Source organism: Rattus norvegicus, chromosome X, assembly GCF_021556685.1.
Source record: "Rattus norvegicus strain SHRSP/BbbUtx chromosome X, alternate assembly SHRSP_T2T, whole genome shotgun sequence".
Classification (NCBI taxonomy): Eukaryota; Metazoa; Chordata; class Mammalia; order Rodentia; family Muridae; genus Rattus; species Rattus norvegicus.
The window spans coordinates 97,350,953-97,371,084 of NC_141554.1; positions in this window are offsets into that span (position 1 = coordinate 97,350,953).

Consider the following 20,132-nt stretch of genomic DNA (forward strand, 5'->3'; position numbering starts at 1 on the left):
ACTCAGAACAGAAGCACAGAAACAAGTGATGAGGTAGCCGCATTACCCTTCCCACAAACACAACATTATCATCTCTACAACTGAAAGGAGACTATGATGGTATCTTTATACTAGAGAAATTTAACTTTCATAACATGAAATATTATTCTGAAACTATATCTACTATGTAATACAGTAAAAATCGTGAGCAAGTTGCCTACCATTGTGTACCTCCAAAACTTTACTTTATAAGGAATTATACTATACAGCAAAAAATATGTAATATTCTGAAAAACTATTTCTCCTGCAAAAATGTATTACCTTTGATGAATTAAGTTAAACTTATACTTAATCCTTAGCTATCATTTCAAATAAAGAAATATGGCTTCAAGTTTTTATTTCCATGAAACTAATAAATGGCAGAATTTCAAGAACTGATTTTTTAAGTAGATTTTTTTTCTTATAGCATTCTTCTTCATTCTTTACTTTTGATTGAGTACTATTTTCCTTTAGCATTTTTTCTATTAGTGCCTGGAAAATATTATTAAATGGAATAACAACATTTAATTTATGCAGTCAGTTGGGCAATGAATCATTTCATACAATGAAAATTAATTTGAAATATCAATATGGTATACATAATATTACTTATGGAATTGAATTTATGTGAGGAAGCAATACATGTCAACTACTAACTCAATCCAGGAATTTTATTGTTTGTTCCATAATATTCAAAAACAAGAAATGCAAAAACATGTATTTGTATCCCTCAATGCCAAGCACTTTTTATAAAATAGAAAATGATTACATTGTAGCAACACATTTGTTTCATTCTCAGTGACAAAGTAAGTCCATCATATTGCAAAAAGAATTAGATAAAGTCCAATGCTTATAAAACATGTGTTACCATTTTATCTTATTTACTTATATCCTTACATGAAAATTAATGACAACATATGAGCACTGTTTTATATTTATCTACAATAAAGAAATAAAAGTAAGAAAACAAAACTGTTTGTAATGCTAAGGAAAAATGCAACTAAAAAGAAAATATTTTATTTACATTTAATTCTGTGGTGGCAATATGGACTAAGGAATAAATATAGTATTTTTTAGACACCTTACTTGTTAGGAGTTAGTTTGGTAGGCTTGGAGAAGTAATAGTATCAAAATGGTTCTGACATATTCACTTGATTATTCCTGCCATAATTCATAGTATAATGCCATTACTGAGCGGTGTGGACTAGTGGGACACTGAGGCATGGTGTGGAAATTAAAAGTTATCTTACCTCCTGGTCACTGCAAAATGAGCATTATTTCTCCTCATACCATTTCATCCTGATATTCCCGTTAAACCATCTCCAAAATCAATGGAACTTGTATAAATAATCCCACATCAAAGTAATTATGTGCCCAAATAGGTTTTTCAAGTTGTTGATTTCAAGTTGCTATGTGAGGTTTCTGATCTTTATAATTGTCACTAGTTGTTAATGTGTAAGAAAAAGCTAACTAGGAGACAGAGAGAGGACTCAGTGGTTAAGAGCATTGACTACTCTTCCAGAGGTCCTGAGTTTAATTCCCAGCAACTACATGGTGGCTCACAGCCGTCTGTTATGCAATCTAATGTCCTCTTCTGGAATGTCTGAAGACAGCTATAATGTAATATACTTAAAATAAAAATAAACAAAATACAAAAAGTAAAATGCAGTAATAAATTTATTTTTATTGCAAATTGTCCCGATATATAGAAAATCTGTATGCACCATCATTTTTACCGTGTAGCTGGTCTGCTTTTGGCAACCAAACAATCAACTCCTGAAGGTCTTTCAAAAACCATTCTAGTTACTGTATCATTCCCTTCATTTTGTACACATATCCAGCAACGATTTGTTTATTACAATTGTAGTACAAAGCCAAGTTGTTAGTAAAAATACAGGTGAACTTTCTTTTCCATGCTTTGAGAAAGGAAATGACATCATGATTTTGTGGAATGGAGGAAGTGACACTATGACTCTACTTTTCATTTCAAGTTATGATTATACAAATGGATAAGGAAGAATTGAAATTCTCAATTAACTATGAAAATGATAGCACAGAAATTCCAAGTTGCCTGAGACATGTCAAACATCATGTTTCCAAATCAAAATTAAGAAATTAACTTTAATGATGCTGAGTTATTGAAAGAATAGTGAATGCTACTACTAATAATGAATACTACTATTAAATGTTTCAAACTTCTAAATGCTTTGTTCATTAGTTATTTATACGAATGACTCACATTTTTCACTTCTCTCTGGTATGTGCAAGAGCTAGTATGACCCACTTCATCTTCTTTTTTTTTTTTTCCCTCGGGGCTGGGGACCGAACCCAGGACCTTGCGCTTCCTAGGTAAGCGCTCTACCACTGAGCCAAATCCCCAACCCCAGTATGACCCACTTCAAACTGCAAATGCTTTCCTATGTTCTAAATAGAGTGATTTCAAGAATGGTTAATAAAGCCACAGATGTTTGTAGAATGTTAAATGTTGCTAATTAATGAAGAGAATAAGACCAGTACTGTGAACAAAATACTAAGCAAAACAAAACTCCCACTGTGACTGTTTCACCATCCATTACTGGAGGAAAGCAACATATTGTACACAAGTTACATTCCCACATGGTGGAGATGGTGATTAAAAGGTCCACATGCCAACAATATGGGTATCCAGCCAAGAAACAGAAGAGTCAATTCTACAGGTCAAGGCATCACTTTATTCTCTGATGGTTTAAGTAACTTTAAACTTTACCAATTTCTGCACTGTTAAGTGCATGATAAAATACCAATATTCAAAGTTATTTACAACATTAAGAGTAACTGTGAAAAGAGCAGTCAATCTTTATATTGATGTCATTCTAATATTAAGTATGCAAAAAGGAATTTTTAATCAAAGCTGAAAATTAGCACCTAAATAGGCAGATCCATGGACTGAGAAGTTTATATAAAATACCTATGGCATCATCATAAACATCAAAATATTCTGTCCCCTATGTTTTACAAAGTTACTATTCTCTTTGGCAACAAACATAACAAAAGTGTACCAAATAATATAATATATCAATAAAATAAAAAGGAAACCACTTTGAACTTATGTTAACAAAATGTAAATTAGCAAAGCTGGAGAACAAAATTGAGTCTATTTTATCAGTAGCCCTCTCCTCAGTAAATTCCTCAAATGGTCATTTCCATTTCTACTTTTCTACTCACTTAGTTCCTTCGTGTCCTGTGGATAAAATAATTTCATTGCTTTTGTTGTCTTTGGAAATAGAACAATGCTTCTGTAGCCCACAATAGGAGAGAATTTCACATAATTTCTTCATTGGATTTACTGGGATTACATTTTTTTCTCTGATTCTTTTCCTCCTCAAATTCATAGTCAAGTATAATTTATATAAATTATATCTCTTCCTTCTAAACTAAGAGAAGTCACTTTTTTTCAACATGAATGCCTATTGTTTATGAAGTCTCAGAAAATCCCTACATAATCTTCATTTGTCATAGTAAACCACTCATTCCCCCACTGGATTAATTCAAAACTCTGTGTTCCTCAGAAAGTATTGCTCCATCCCTTCATCCTGATTTAAGAACTTGCCAAATAATATCCAGAAGAAATATTGTAACTTAACTCCTAAAGTCTTCTGATCATATCACATCTGGCTCCCTGACTTTAAAGAGATTGCCATAGCAATGTTTTCTCCTATCTAGACATTAATTTTTGGCACTTATACAGATATTCTGTGAGAATATTCACATCTGTGTTTGTTCTACTGCATTCTTTCCTTATCTTTGCACTCTAAACCAGTTCATGCCCATCAAATTTGTGTGCAATATACAAAATTCATTTTCCTTGGAGGAACCTGTTCATTTCTCACTCAGTGCAAATACTAAAGTTCATCATAGTTTTCATCATTTTATTATTCATTTAATAAATTGTATTATACATAATGTATAAGCTTTTAAAACTTAGGAGCCCAGTCCCAACAAATACACCTACAATAAAATTTCCGTAACAAATGCTTATGAACCATTGAAAAAGAGGAGAGAAAATCTGCAAGAATCAGATTGTAAGAAGATAGAATGCCTGCTGTGAAATAGTGCTCACTTGAAACTACAGGGAAGCTATATCCATGAAGTCTCAACTACACAGCTCCCTAAATAAGATCTGAACAAGGGCAGCAGTAATAGACATGCTATAGTGGATCAGAGAATTCCAGGAGCTTTAACCCTACACCAAGAACTACAGACAACTATGGAAAGCTGAGAACAAGAGAAAGTGTCTTACCAAGGGAAGGCTGTATCAAATGGTTATAAAATATCAAAGGTTATCCCTGACGTCAAAATACAAGTACCATTATACAGACTAATCAAGATATATGTATATATATATATATATATATATATATATATGTATATACACATATAAACATACACATACATATATGCACACTTCATGTATGTATGTTTGTACATGTACATATATGTGCACATACATATATAAAATAACAGTTGGTGGAAAAAGAAGCCATGAATTTGAAAATGGAAAGGATAATGATATAATTATATTATGGTCTCAAAAGAAAAAAAGAAATAAAAAACTCATAATAAAATTTTTCTCGTGGTTCACTAAACTGACCAGAGGAATTGGAAAAACATGTATTTGTCAACTTTATTTTTATTCTTACAAACTTTCTCACAAAGAAGATTTTATTCTAAAATAGCAGACATGAATAGTCTTCAATTTCATCCAGTCTCAAATTTTGAGAGACTTAGATTTGAATTCTTTAAACTTTTTTTCCACAATGCTATTCTATTGACATTTCCCTTCCATTCTTTCTTTATGTCTTCCTCATATTTTACCTCTCCATGTCTCATGCTGTCATTATGCAGAAGCTGGCCATGAGGGCGTTATGTACCTGGAAGTCCTGCTTCCACCTCCTATGTGCTGGTATAACAAGTATGTACCATGGCCACAAAGCCTAGCTCAGTTATCCATTTCTGTCATTCATCATCATCATTGTCGTCGTCGTCATCATCATCATCATCATCATCATCATCATCATCATCATCATCATCATTTTTATTATTATCAATAAATGTCAGGGCTAGAGAGATGAGCCAACATTTAAGACCACTGACTGCTCTTCCAGAGGATTAAATTTGATTCACAGTGCGCACATGTTAGGTAATAGTCACCTGAAACTCCATTATCAAGTGACACAACATACTCTTCTATCTTTACAAGTACCAGGCATATATATGACTCACAGGCATACACACAAACAAAATGTCTATATGCATAAAATAAAATAAATAAAATAAATAAATAAAATAAGTAATAAAAATAATGTGCCCCATATTATTTTAAAGGTGGAAATTGCTTCCTTATTAGGAAGTAAAGAACATGGGGTCAAATGTAGTCTCAGAGATTTTCTGCCATAAGTACAAAACAAGTCCTGAGGCATACATGTATGGGTCACCAAACAGAAATTCCTCATTTCTTTTGGAAGGGTCAGTTATAACTCTTAGTATACATATGCATCACTAAGAAGTTATGAATAACAGCCTAACAGACACATAGGCCTTGTTCCCTCTGGCATATTGAAATTTCCTGTGATGTCCATGTTCCAAAAGAACAGTGACCACCTACTTGGTAATGACTCCCACTGTAATTCAACAAAGTCTTAGAGATTTGGGATAGCCTAGGCTGGCATTTGTCTTCTCTTAGGATCTGCATGACATCTTCCCAGGATCTTCTGGCTTCCATAGTCTCTGGTGAGAAGTCTGGTGTAATTCTGATAGGTCTGCCTTTATTTATTACTTGACTTTTTTCCTTACTGCTTTTAATATTCTTTCTTTGTTTTGTGCATTTGGTGTTTTGACTATAATATGATGGGAGGAGTTTCTTTTGTTGTCCAATCTATTTGGAGTTCTGTAGACTTCTTGAATGTTTATGGACATCTCTTTCCTTAGGTTAGGGAAGTTTTCTTCTATAATTTTGTTGAAGATATTTACTGGACCTTTAGATTGGGAGTGTTTGCTCTCTTCTATACCTATTATCCTTAGGTTTGATCTTCTTATTATATCCTGGATTTCCTGGATGTTTTGAGTTAGAAACTTTTTGTGTTTTACATTATCTTTGAGGGTTTTGTTGATGTTTACTATGGTATCTTCTGCCCCTGAGAGTTTCTCTTCTATCTTTTTTTATTCTGTTGTTGATGTTTGCGTCTATGACTCCTGATATCTTTTCTAGGTTTTCTATCTCTCACGATATCACCCTTTGTGATTTATTTATTGTTTTTATTTCAATTTTTAAATCCTGGATGGTTTTATTCAATTCCTTCACCTGTTTGGTTGTGTTTTCTGTAATTCTTTAAGGGGTTTTTAGGTTTTCTCTTTAAGGGCTTCTTCTGGTTTCTGTTGTCCTGTATTTCTTTAAGGGAGTTATGTATGTCTTTCATAAAGTCCTCTATCATCATCATGAGATGTGATTTTAGTCTGAAACTTGCTTTTTTGTTGTGATGAGTTATCCCTCTTTGTGTTATAAGTGGATGCTGTAGTGGGAGAACTGGATTCTGATGGTGCCAAGTAGCCTTGATTTCTGTTCCTTATGACCTTGTGCTTGCCACTAACCATCTGGTTATATCTAGTGCTACCTACCCTTTCTGTCTCTGACTGGATCTTCTCCCTCCTGTGGTTCTAGTTATGTCAGAACTCCTGGGAGACAAGCTGCCCCTGGGATCCTAAAATCCTGTTTTGACCAAGATGCTACACTCCTGTTGTGTCATAACTCCTGGGAGTCAAGCTTTCTCAGGGTTTTGCAGGAGTGGGTGGGGAGCCAGAGGCCTGGGTTTGCTTCTGGCTACAGTGTAAGCTGGAAGGAGCACAGGTCTCTGGCTGTGAGGGTTTGGATTTCCCTTCTTTCAGTTGGGCTCCTAGTTACGCTAGGCCTTGGGAAAGATGTCATGGCCTCAACTGTGATCTTGAGTGTGCCAGAGCTCGAGTGCTCCAGGTTGTGTCTGATCTCCTTGGAGTCAAACTTCCTCTGAGATCTTGTGATCCTGTGATCCAGTGATCCTAGGAGTTTCAGAGAACCTGGCCATTGGGTTCCCTCTCTGTTATAAGTGGATGCAGAACTAGGTCTTATCTGAGTGCAGGTTCAAACTGGAAGGAACCTGTGACATTGGGTGGGAGGGTATCCCCGTGTCCCTGGATCCCAGGGGTCCCAGTTACTCCTGGTGTTTTGGAAATTGTTGTTCCTCCTCACCTGTGATCCTGATCATGTTAGAACACCTGGAAGTGGTGATTGCTCTGTGTGTTGTGGGAACGGGTGAGGAACCAGTGCCCAAGGTCTTCCACTAGTTTGTTTTCCTATTTGGCAGCATCATGTCATGTTTTCTGTGTCATTCACTACTTCCCCTATACTTAGGTGCTTCTCAACCATTTAACTTCAAATAGCTTTTTATTTACTTGTATCTACCATAATCTCTAGCATTTCTTACATTTAAAAAAGATGTTTTTACATTGTCACCAGCATCTGCTGTCACCTGAGTTTTTTTATCTTAGCCATTCTAACTAGTGTGAGGTGGAATCAGGGTTGTTATGATTTGCACTTCGCTGATGACTGAGGATGTTGAACATTTCTTTAGGTGTTCTTTGTCCATGTGATAATCCTCAGCTGAGAATGTTTTATTTAGCTCTGTACCCAATTTTTTAATAGGGGTTTTTTTTTTTTTTTGGCTCTTTGCAGACTAACTTCATGAGTTCTTGTTTATTTTGGATATTAGCCCTCTATCAGATGTAAGACTGGTAAAGATCTTTTCCCAGTCTGTTGGTTGCCATTTTGTTTTAAGAACAGTGTCCTTTGCCTTACAGAAGCTTTGCAGTTTTGTAAGGTCCCATTTGTTGATTCTTGATCTTATAGTATAAGCCATTAGTGTTTTGTTCAGGAATTTTTTCCCAGTGCCCATGTGTCCAAGACCTTTCTCCACTTTTTCTTCTATTAGTTTGAGTGCATCTGGTTTGATGTGGAGGTCCTTGATAAACTTGGACTTAAGCCTTGTACAGAGTGATAAGAATGGATTGGTTTGCATTCTTCTATATGCTGACCTCCAGTTGAACCAGCAAGGTTTGTTGAAATTGCTATCTTTCTTCCATTGGATGGTTTTAGATCCTTTGTCAAAGATCAAGTGACTGTAGGTGTGTGGGTTCATTTCTGGGTCTTCAGTTCTGTTCCACTGATCTATCTTCCTGTCTCTGTACCAATACCATACAGTTTTTTGACTATTGCTCTGTAATACTGCTTGAAGTCAGGGACGGTGATTCCCCTAGAATTTCTTTTATTACTGAGTATAGTTTTCGCTATCCTGGGTTTTTTGTTATTCCAAATGAATTTGGAAACTGCTCTTTCTATCTCTATGAAGAACCGAGTAGGAATTTTGATGGAGATTGCATTGAATCTGTAGATTGCTTTTGGCAAAAGCGATCTTTAATATATTAATCCTGCCAATCCATGAGCTTGGATGGTTCCATCTGAGATCTTTCTCAATTTCTTTCTTCAGAGACTTGAATTTCTTGTCATACAGATCTTTCACTTGCTTGGGTAAAGTCACACCAAGATATTTTATATTATTTGGGACTATTGTGAAGGTGATATTTCCCTAATTTCTTTCTCAGCCTGTTTATCCTTTGAGTAGAGGAAGGCTACTGATTTGTTTGAGTTAATTTTTTACCCCGACACTTTGGTGAAGTTTTTTTTTTTTTTAATCAGGTTAAGGAGTTCTCTGGTAGAACTTTTGGGGTCACTTAAGTTCACTATCATATCATCTGCAAATAGCGATATTTTGATTTCTTCCCTCCCAATATATATCCCTTGGACTTCCTTTCATTGTCTGATTGCTCGGGCTAGGACTTGGAGTACTATGGGATTGCAAACTGGTACAACCACTCTGGAAATCAGTCTGGAGGTTCCTCAGAAAATTGGACATTTCACTACCTCAGGACCCAGCTATACCACTTCTGGGCATATACCCAAAAGATGCTCCAATGTACAACACAGACACATGCTCCACTATATTCATAGCAGCCTTATTTATAATAGTCAGAAGCTGGAAATAACCCAGATGCCCTTCAACAGAGGAATGGATTAAAAAAATGTGGTAAATCTACAAAATGGAGTACTACTCAGCTATCAAAACAATGACTTCTTGAAGTTTGTAGGCAAATGGAATGAACTAGAAAATATCCTGAGTGAGGTAACTCAATCTCAGGAAAACACACTTGGTAAGCACTCATTGATAAATAGATATTAGCCAAAAAGGTCGAATTACCTAAGATACAATGCACAGACCACCAGAAGCTCAAGAAGAAGGATGACCAAAATGTGGATGCTCCCACACCTTCTTAAAATGTGAAAAAAAAAATCCATAGGAGAGGATATGGAAGCAAAGTTTAGAGGAGCGACTGAAGGGACAGCCATTCAGAGCCTGCCCCACTTGTGACCATATATACACAGCCACTAAAACTAAATAAGATTCATGAAGTTAAAAATTGCATGCTGAAAGAGATTGGATATAGATCTCTTCTGAGAGACATATCCAGAGAATATCCAACACAGAGGTCAATGCTAGCAGCAAACCACTGAACTGAGAAAGGATCCCCTTGGCAGAAATTAGAGGAAGTATTGAAGGAGTTAAAGGAGCTTGCAACCCCATGGAAACAACAGTGCCAACCAACCAGAGCTTCCAGGGACTAAGCCACTATGGAAAGACTGACCCAGGACTCCAACTGCATATGTAGCACAGAATAGCCTTGTTGGGGCACCAGGGGAAGGAGAAGCCCTTGATCCTGCCAAGGTTGAAACCGCAGTCCAGGGGAATATGGGGGGGCAGGAAGGGTTTACATAGGGGCAGAAAACCCGTGTTGGGGAGGGGGAGGAGAGGGGATGGAGGCTTATGTACAGGAAACCGGGAATGGGAATAGCATTTGAAATGTAAGTAAAGAAATAAAAAATTTAATAAGTAAAGATGGTTTTATACTTATTTATTTATTTATTTATTCTATGTGCATATGTGCATTTGTGTGAGTGTGTTTATGTTTGTTACTGGACATCAAAACAAAATACACACACACACACACACACATACACACACACACACACACACACAAACATACGTCTCAGCTCTTTTCCTCAGTCATGCAGATTCCAGTTATCTGTCACCAGGAATGCCAACAAGTGTCGATGTTCACTGAACCAAATTTGTGTTCCCCAAGAAATTTTAACATGAGAGAAGATTTTTTAAAAATCACATAAATGTGCATTGAACTGTAAATACACATAGCAAATATCTGATAATTATAAATGCCTTTAAATTTAATCTCATAGAATCAGTATTAAATGTTGGGTTGGTAGCAAAGACAAGTGGGGAGTAGAAGAGGCTTTGTCAAAAAATGAATTTCACTTAGATGGAAGTAATTTTTGACATCTTTTGAGTGGTAAAATGCCTTTTGTGGATAAAATGTATAAAGTTAAAATATTATTACTACAAAATTAAGGCAGAAGTAATGCATGTACATTCTTTATTATAATTATTTCATAAAACCTTCACATAAAAATATATGTACCATATATATTAATATATACATATATAAATTATACATATGAAATAATATGTAAGAGAGATTAGATCATTGAATTTTCTTAAAATAGCTAATTGAAATTTTATTCCTCTTCCATTCAATCAAAACATTTGTTTTCATTTAGAGTTTAATGGAAACCCACGTAGCTATGAATAAACAATCATAAATGGTTTCTCAGTACTCAGCAATGTTCACAGCTGACGTTACTTGCCTACTAATTATAGAGTTACCTGGGGAAATCACAAATGAATATATATATACACATACATATATATATATATATATATATATATATATATATATACACACATACATATATATATGATCAAATTACACTTCAGGAGCTAAATTTAACTACAGTGCAATACAGAGCAATATTCTTAAGAGCATGCCAAATAAAAAGTACAAGAAGTCCATTACATAATATTATTATTAATAAAATTAAGCTTTTCCCATATACTGTGCAATTGTATTTAATTAAGACTATTCTTTTCAAAAAGTGATCATGAAAGGTTTAGCATGCTTTTATTTTATCAATTCAAAATAACTTGAAAAACAACACTCTTAAGTTTTCTTTCTATTTTGCTTATGTAGTAAAGAAAAGGGCTATAATCTGTTTTCTTTGCAAAAGGTCTGTGCCCTCCAATTTTGAGAAAATTCTAAATAATCCACAATACCTCCCATCATGCTTTTTCTTTTTCTTATGAATATAGTAGAAATCAAGTAAAACAGTGGAATATATATTATGTACATACAACAGAGAAAGTCTAACAGAAAGAGAGAGAGAGAGAGAGAGAGAGAGAGAGAGAAATACATACAGAGTATATTGTACATTTGAGTGGCAGAAGAACTCATATATTCCTGACTATAAACTAAAATTGAACTAGAACTGCCCGCTCTATAATTTTATTAGTGATACAACACTAAGTAGGTCAATATATATATATATATATATATATATATATATATATATATGTAATAAAACACATATAATTCTACCAGAGTCAATATGCAGAAGCCACTCTTAACCATTTTAAAAATTTTATTTGATGTACTATTCTGTATATAAAATACAAAGGCTGTTAGGATATATTTTATTACTAACACCAGAGGAAATGTTTTAGGCTTTTCAGTTAATTGTTTTCTTTGCATATGGATAATATGATAATATATGTATGTGGCTTATGTACTGTAGGTACAGCTATGGCCCACGCACACACCCATGACTTGAAGGCAAGATATGAAGCAAAAACCCTGGAGGAAACCTGTTTACTGGCTTTCTCTTACAACTTAAAAAGCATGTCTTATTATATAACTCAGAACCACCTACCCAAGTTTGTTACTAACTATATTGGGCTGGATATTGCTAGATTCAATTTTTGTTCAAGAAAATGCCTCCTCAAGATGTAACCCAGGATAATCTGATGCAGGTAAATTCTAGATTCCATCTTCCCCGGCATGTCACATTGATAACAAAAATTAAACATCACATTTAGAATGAACTGTTACATACTATCTTAATTATATGTATTCCTTGTACAACATCTTTTTCATAAACAAATTTGCACTTTTATCAAAGGCCTTCTAGAATGTTTTAAAATATAATGTTATTGATATTTATCTACCTGATGCATTGCATTTTGTATATTTTTATGAATTGATTCATTCTGGTGTCTCAGGGATTAATTCTAGTTATAATCATTTTTTTTTTGGTTCTTTTTTTCGGAGCTGGGACCGAACCCAGGGCCCTGTGCTTCCTAGGCAAGCGCTCTACCGCTGAGCTAAATCCCCAACCCTAGTTATAATCTTTTTATTTGTTTGTTTTTGTTTTCTCTCTGTGCCCACTAATAATTGAACCAGTGTTTTTTAGCATATTAGGCAATAACTCTATTACAAAGGTGTTTCTTCACAATTATTAATCTTATTAATATGACCTTAGATTTGAATACTAGAATTTTGTTTAAATTCTTTAAGTTTATATTTATTGAGATGTATGATTTATTTTTATGTTGACCCATTAAAATTAGTTTAGAGAAAGCCAGTTGATTGTAATATTTTAGAATACCTTAAGAATAATTTTGATTATTACTTAACATATTTATAATTCAAAAGTTCTAGGTTTTTCATTTACTATTGTTTGAATACAATGATTTATTATTGACTTTTCAAGTTTATAATTTTCAACATTTTATGTAGTAATTTTCTCTCTTTTTGTGTTTCTATCTGTATGTACATGAGCACATGTGCTGTTCATGCTGCCATACTGAGGAAATGGAGGGCAGAAGACAGCTTGAAGTAATTGATCTTCTCTTTCTAGTGTAGGAGTCCCAGGGATCAAAGGCAAGTAATCTCATGTCCTCATCTTCTGAGCCATTTCATACACTCCAGGATTTCTAACTCTTTAGAAATGATTTTGGTAAGGTGTGAATATCTGCCAATTTCTAAGTTATTTTTAGCTTATCTAAAGTGTTTGACATAAATTTATTCATTCACCTCTGACTTTACATGGGTCTTTTCTTAGTCTAATTAAGGGTTTATTAATTTTGTCAATCTGTTCTTGAAAAAACAAACCTATTATGTTGACAATTTGTATGTTCCTTCCTGTTTTATTATTTTATGCTAAGGTTTTATTACTAGATTCAATCAGTTTTACATTTATTTTCTATATTTCCACAGTTCATTGAGAGACAGAAAATTGAGGTTATTATATACATTTATTTAAAAATTAAAATAAAATTTATATTTTTATGTAAATTCCGATAATTGAAAATTGGATAACAAGCACTTTTAGAGAGATATAAAATAATGATACAAGGGGAAATTTGAATAACTATTAAAAATCTGATTCTAAAAGGTAAAGGATATGAGTATATCTAAAATTCAGTGTGTTGTGAGTAACGAAATTAGTTTTAATAGCCTCTCCATCGAAATAATCCCATGTGTGCTATCGGACCACCACGGCCTAAAACTGATCTTCAATAACAATAAGGGAAGAATGCCCACATATACGTGGAAATTGAACAATGCTCTACTCAATGATAACCTGGTCAAGGAAGAAATAAAGAAAGAAATTAAAGACTTTTTAGAATTTAATGAAAATGAAGGTACAACATACCCAAACTTATGGGACACAATGATAGCTGTGCTAAGAGGAAAACTCATAGCTCTGAGTGCCTGCAGAAAGAAACAGGAAAGAGCATATGTCAGCAGCTTGACAGCACACCTAAAATCTCTAGAACAAAAAAAAAAAAAAAAAAAAAAAAAAGCAAATACACCCAGGAGGAGTAGAAGGCAGGAAATAATCAAACTCAGAGCTAAAATCAACCAAATAGAAACAAAAAAGACCATAGAAAGAATCAACAGAATCAAAATTTGGTTCTTTGAGAAAATCAACAAGATAGATAAACCCTTAGCCAGACTAACGAGAGGACACAGAGAGTGTATCCAAATTAACAAAATCAGAAATGAAAAGGGAGACAAAACTACAGATTCAGAGGAAATTAAAAAAAATCATCAGATCTTACTATAAAAGCCTATATTCAACAAAACTTGAAAATCTGCAGGAAATGGACAATTTCCTATACAGATACTAGCCACCAAAGTTAAATCAGGAGCAGATAAACCAGTTAAACAACCCCATAACTCCTAAGGAAATAGAAGCAGTCATTAAAGGTCTCCCAACCAAAAAGAGCCCAGGTCCAGACGGGTTTAGTGCAGAATTCTATCATACCTTCATAGAAGACCTCGTACCAATATTATCCAAACTATTCCACAAAATTGAAACAGATGGAGCACTACCGAATTCCTTCTATGAAGCCACAATTACTCTTATACCTAAACCACACAAGGACCCAACAAAGAAAGAGAACTTCAGAACAATTTCCCTTATGAATATCGACACAAAAATACTCAATAAAATCCTGGCAAACCGAATCAAGAGCACATCAAAACAATCATCCACCATGATCAAGTAGGCTTCATCCCAGGCATGCAGGGATAGTTTAATATATGGAAAACCGTCAACGTGATCCATTATATAAACAAACTGAAAGAACAAAACAACATGATCATTTCATTAGATGCTGAGAAAGCATTTGACAAAATTCAACACCCCTTCATGATAAAAGTCCTGGAAAGAATAGGAATTCAAGGCACATACCTAAACATATTAAAAGCCATATACAGCAAACATTAAACATTAATCATTAAACTAACATTAAACTAAATGGAGAGACTTGAAGCAATCCCACTAAAATCAATGACTAGACAAGTCTGCCCACTCTCTCCTTACTTATTCAATATAGTTCTTGAAGTTCTAGCCAGAGCAATCAGACAACAAAAGGACGTCAAGGGGATAAAGATTGGAAAAGAAGAAGTCAAAATAGCACAATTTGCAGATGATATGATAGTATATTTAAGTGATCCCAAAAGTTCCACCAGAGAACTACTAAAGCTGATAAACAACTTCAGCAAAGTGGCTGGGTATAAAATTAACTCAAATAAATCAGTAGCCTTCCTCTACACAAAAGAGAAAGAAGCCAAGAAAGAAATTAGGGAAACGACACCCTTCATAATAGACCCAAATAATATAAAGTATCTCGGTGTGACTTTAACCAAGCAAGTAAAAGATTTGTACAATAAGAACTTCAAGACTCTGAAGAAACAAAATGAAGAAGTCCTCAGAAGATGGAAAGATCTCCCAGGCACATGGATTGGCAGGATTAATATAGTAAAAATGGACATTTTTACAAAAAGCGATCTACAGATTCAATGCATTCCCCATCAAAATATCAATCCAATTCTTCAAAGAGCTAGATAGAACAATTTGCAATTTCATCTGGAATATCAAAAAACCCAGGATAGCTAAAGCTATCCTCAACAATAAAAGGACTTCAGGGGGAATCACTATCCCTGAACTCAAGCAGTATTACAGAGCAATAGTGATAAAAACTGCATGGTATTGGTACAGAGACAGACAGATAGACCAATGGAATAGAATTGAAGACCCAGAAATGAAGCCACACACCTATGGTCACTTGATTTTTGACAAAGGAGCCAAAACCATCCAATGGAAAAAAGATAGCATTTTCAGCAAATGGTGCTGGTTCAACTGGAGGGCAACATGTAGAAGAATGCAGATCGATCCATGCTTATCACCCTGTACAAAGCTTAAGTCCAAGTGGATCAAGGACCTCCACATCAAACCAGACACACTCAAACTAATAGAAGAAAAACTATGGAAGCATCTGGAACACATGGGCACTGGAAAAAATTTCCTGAACAAAACACCAATGGCTTATGCTCTAAGATCAAGAATCGACAAATGGGATCTCATAAAACTGCAAAGCTTCTGTAAGGCAAAGGACACTGTGGTTAGGACAAAACGGCAACCAACAGATTGGGAAAAGATCTTTACCAATCCTACAACAGATAGAGGCCTTATATCCAAAATATACAAAGAACTCAAGAAGTTAGACCACAGGGAAACAAATAACCCTATTAAAAAATGGGGTTCAGAGCTAAACAAAGAATTCACAGCTGAGGAATGCCAAATGGCCGAGAAACACCTAAAGAAATGTTCAACATCTTTAGTCATAAGGGAAATGCAAATCAAAACAACCCTGAGATTTCACCTCACACCAGTGAGAATGGCTAAGATCAAAAGCTCAGGTGACAGCAGATGCTGGCGAGGATGTGGAGAAAGAGGAACACTCCTCCATTGTTGGTGGGATTGCAGACTGTTAAAACCATTCTGGAAATCAGTCTGGAGGTTCCTCAGAAAATTGGACATTGAACTGCCTGAGGATCCAGCTATTCCTCTCTTGGGCATATACCCAAAAGATGCCCCAACATATAAAAGAGACACGTGCTCCACTATGTTCATCGCAGCCTTATTTATAATAGCCAGAAAATGGAAAGAACCCAGATGCCCTTCAACAGAGTAATGGATACAGAAAATGTGGTACATCTACACATTGGAATATTACTCAGCTATCAAAAACAACGAGTTTATGAAATTCGTAGGCAAATGGTTGGAACTGGAAAATATCATCCTGAGTGAGGTAACCCAATCACAGAAAGACATACATGGTATGCACTCATTGATAAGTGGCTATTAGCCCAAATGCTTGAATTACCCTAGATGCCTAGAACAAATGAAACTCAAGACGGATGATCAAAATGTGAATGCTTCACTCCTTCTTTAAAAGGGGAACAAGAATACCCTTTGCAGGGAATAGAGAGGCAAAGATTAAAACAGAGACTGAAGGAACACCCATTCAGAGCCTGCCCCACATGTAGCCCATGCATATACAGCCATCCAATTAGACAAGATGGTTGAAGCAAAGAAGTGCAGGCTGACAGGAGCCGGATGTAGATCTCTCCCGAGAGACACGGCCAGAATACAGCAAACACAGAGGCGAATGCCACCAGCAAACCACTGAATTGAGAATAGGACCCCCGTTGAAGGAATCAGAGAAAGAACTGGAAGAGCTTGAAGGGGCTCGAGACCCCATATGTACAACCATGCCATGCAACCAGAGCTTCCAGGGACTAAGCCACTACCTAAAGACTATACATGGACTGACCCTGGACTCTGACCTCATAGGTAGCAATGAATATCCTAGTAAGAACACCAATTGAAGGGGACGCCCTGGGTTCTGCTAAGACTGAAGCCCCAGTGAACTAGATTGTTGGGGAGAGGGCGGCAAAGGGGGGAGGATGGGGAGGGGAACACCCATAAAGTAGGCTAGGGGGGAGGGGGATGTTTGCCCGGAAACTGGGAAAGGGAATAACACTCGAAATGTATATAAGTAATACTCAAGTTAATAATAATAATAATAAAGAATTATATGGACTAATTGTAACACTGTATCAGTGAAACCTAAAAATAAATAAATAAATACTCAAGGTAATAAAAAAAATTACTATATCCCATCAATTTTAATATTGTTAAATCCTTTTCTTTAGTCTGTTGTTTCAGAAAAATTCTGACATTTTAGCATTAATCCACTTTACATATATTTTCAGATCTGTCATTCTTGTGTTGTCTGATTATATCCATAAAACATATGCATTTATACATAGAAAATGAGTTCTGTATTTGCTTATACAGGTTTTCTTCTACATTGTTAGTATGGGTTATATTTGACTTTATTTCAAGGGAGTTTAGGACTAATTGAATGCTGAATGTAAATATTATGAATAAGCGAGGAGAACAAGAAGATATTGCATAAAGCATGTCAGTTCTCTATATAAAATTGTTTGCAAAACCCTAAGTTGATACATCCAAGAAGTCTCTATGCTATTAAATATGAGCAGTTGCCATTTTTTGCAGAATCAAAGTGAACTATTTTCATCTATAGTATTCTAAAAGAGACATTTTCTAAGTATAGCCTGAAATGCTGGCTTTGGTTTATAACATCCTACAGGTCACAGGACTATAATTTGATTTATGTCCATATTCATGAACATATGGATATATATTCCTTTAGCTTAAAGAAAGAAATAGGGGTTTTAGGGCTAAAAAAATTCTAGGATTTTTTTCAATGATTCAGATTTTTTCAGATCTGTAGCAGTTCTTTTTTTTTTTTTTCTTTTGCCTGACCCTTGCCAATTCTGAGGCTGAAACTGATCTATTATTTTCCAGTCTGCTGTTATACCAATTTAAGTATGTGAAAAATGATAAGATGAGTTATGGGTCAAGGAACAAGCAAGGCAATAAACAAAATCTAGTAAACAACTTTCTAGGGGCTAATCAGGATGATCAAGACAAAAGGACTCTCAGACATGCCTCACCTGAGCGTACCCTGAGCTTTGCATTAACTCAAATTTAAATATACTTAATCTGAGACTACTTCCAGAGTCCTGTCTAAAAGTCAGATTCCTGACTTGAGCTTAATTCTTTGTCCTGTCCTGTCAAATTCCCACTGCCAAGTGTCTAGGAGAAAGAAGCCCCAAAAGGCTTTCCACATCTCCGACTTATTTATTTCAAAAACAAGACTGAGCCTGTTTTAGGTCATTGAGACAAGAATGCCTTCCTTACCCATTGTGGAATATGCATTATCAAAAGCAGTGCTGTTCTGTCTTAGGTAGGTTGCAGAATCTTACTTGTCCTCGACTTCCTTGGTTTGCCAGCCTGCTAAATTAGTAATTCTCCATGGGGATCCACTTTTAGTTTCAAGCCATGTATTTTGGCCAACAGAATATTGATGTTGCTAAAGGCAGGTTTTATCACAATGGGCAGAAAAAAAAGTATTCCCAGTGCAAGAAGGGAGTAAATAACATGATCAAGCTATATATGCCATTCTTAAAGTTTGACCAAGATGTAAATACTGAGTAGGCAATGAATATTTTATCAACAATATTTGTAACATCAAAGCTCAGCAGATAATCATTCTTTACATTTATAATCTTGGTATGCAAAGTTTGAAAATCCATCGAGGTGTTAGAATTATACCAATACCCTGCAAGTGTCTTTGAACCTTTTCCCAATTATGGTGACTACTATCATTGTAATGTTTAGAAGTAACACAAATCCTTTCATATTTAGCATGACACTCAAGATGGCTTCTTACTCTTAGACTCTGAACCTCCCCTCCAATAATTTGAATAGGAACATAAAGAACATCAATCCATTATTCCAAATGCATAGATAAACCCTTTTGAATACTCATAACATTAGTAAAAATTTTTGCTAAATGATTACCAAAAGTAGTTGTCTTAGCTTCTTGAGTCAAAGTAATTGCAGAAGCAGTGGTGCTAGCTATTATGTAATTAAAGTTGCTATACAAGCAATAACCATAATTATTATATAATAATAATATCCTCTTCCTTCTGCTTAAAGTTCTATATCTCTTAAAAATACTTAGGTAAACATTTATTGTATTAGAGAAGTCAACACATATATTCTAGCATAGCTTTTCAAAGTAGAATTGCTAAATCTAAGATTTTTTAAGATTTTTCAGTTAGCTGTTCAAAAAGTGAACATTACCAGTTATAAAACTCTAGTGAAGACTATTTAATCTCTTTCTGCAAAAGGAAGATATGTTCAAATACATAAAATGTTGCTTAAACTTCTGTGAAGCTTAATCATACACTCATCTATCCACACATGCCTAAGTAAACAGCAGTTTGGTGAGAGGAAAAAAAGACTTGAACATACAATGTCAAAGAGGTAGGAAAGCATTACAAATTCTACCCCTGTGTCTAAATAGAGAAGTAAATACTTAATGGGGATATCAAGTATACTTTCTAAAGTATGAGATGAGGAAAAGAAAAGGCAGTACAATCTTAAACCTAAGGGAGCACCCATTAGTTTATTTCTCTAATAGACACTAATCTAAAGACATCTTTCCTGTGACATCATTATATATCATAATTTCTTGTCATATAGATGACATTAAGTTGTGAATTTTTTATATTTATGGGTAATTTCTCACACATTAATATTTTTGTTTTGTATTATGGTAATGCCTTAGTCA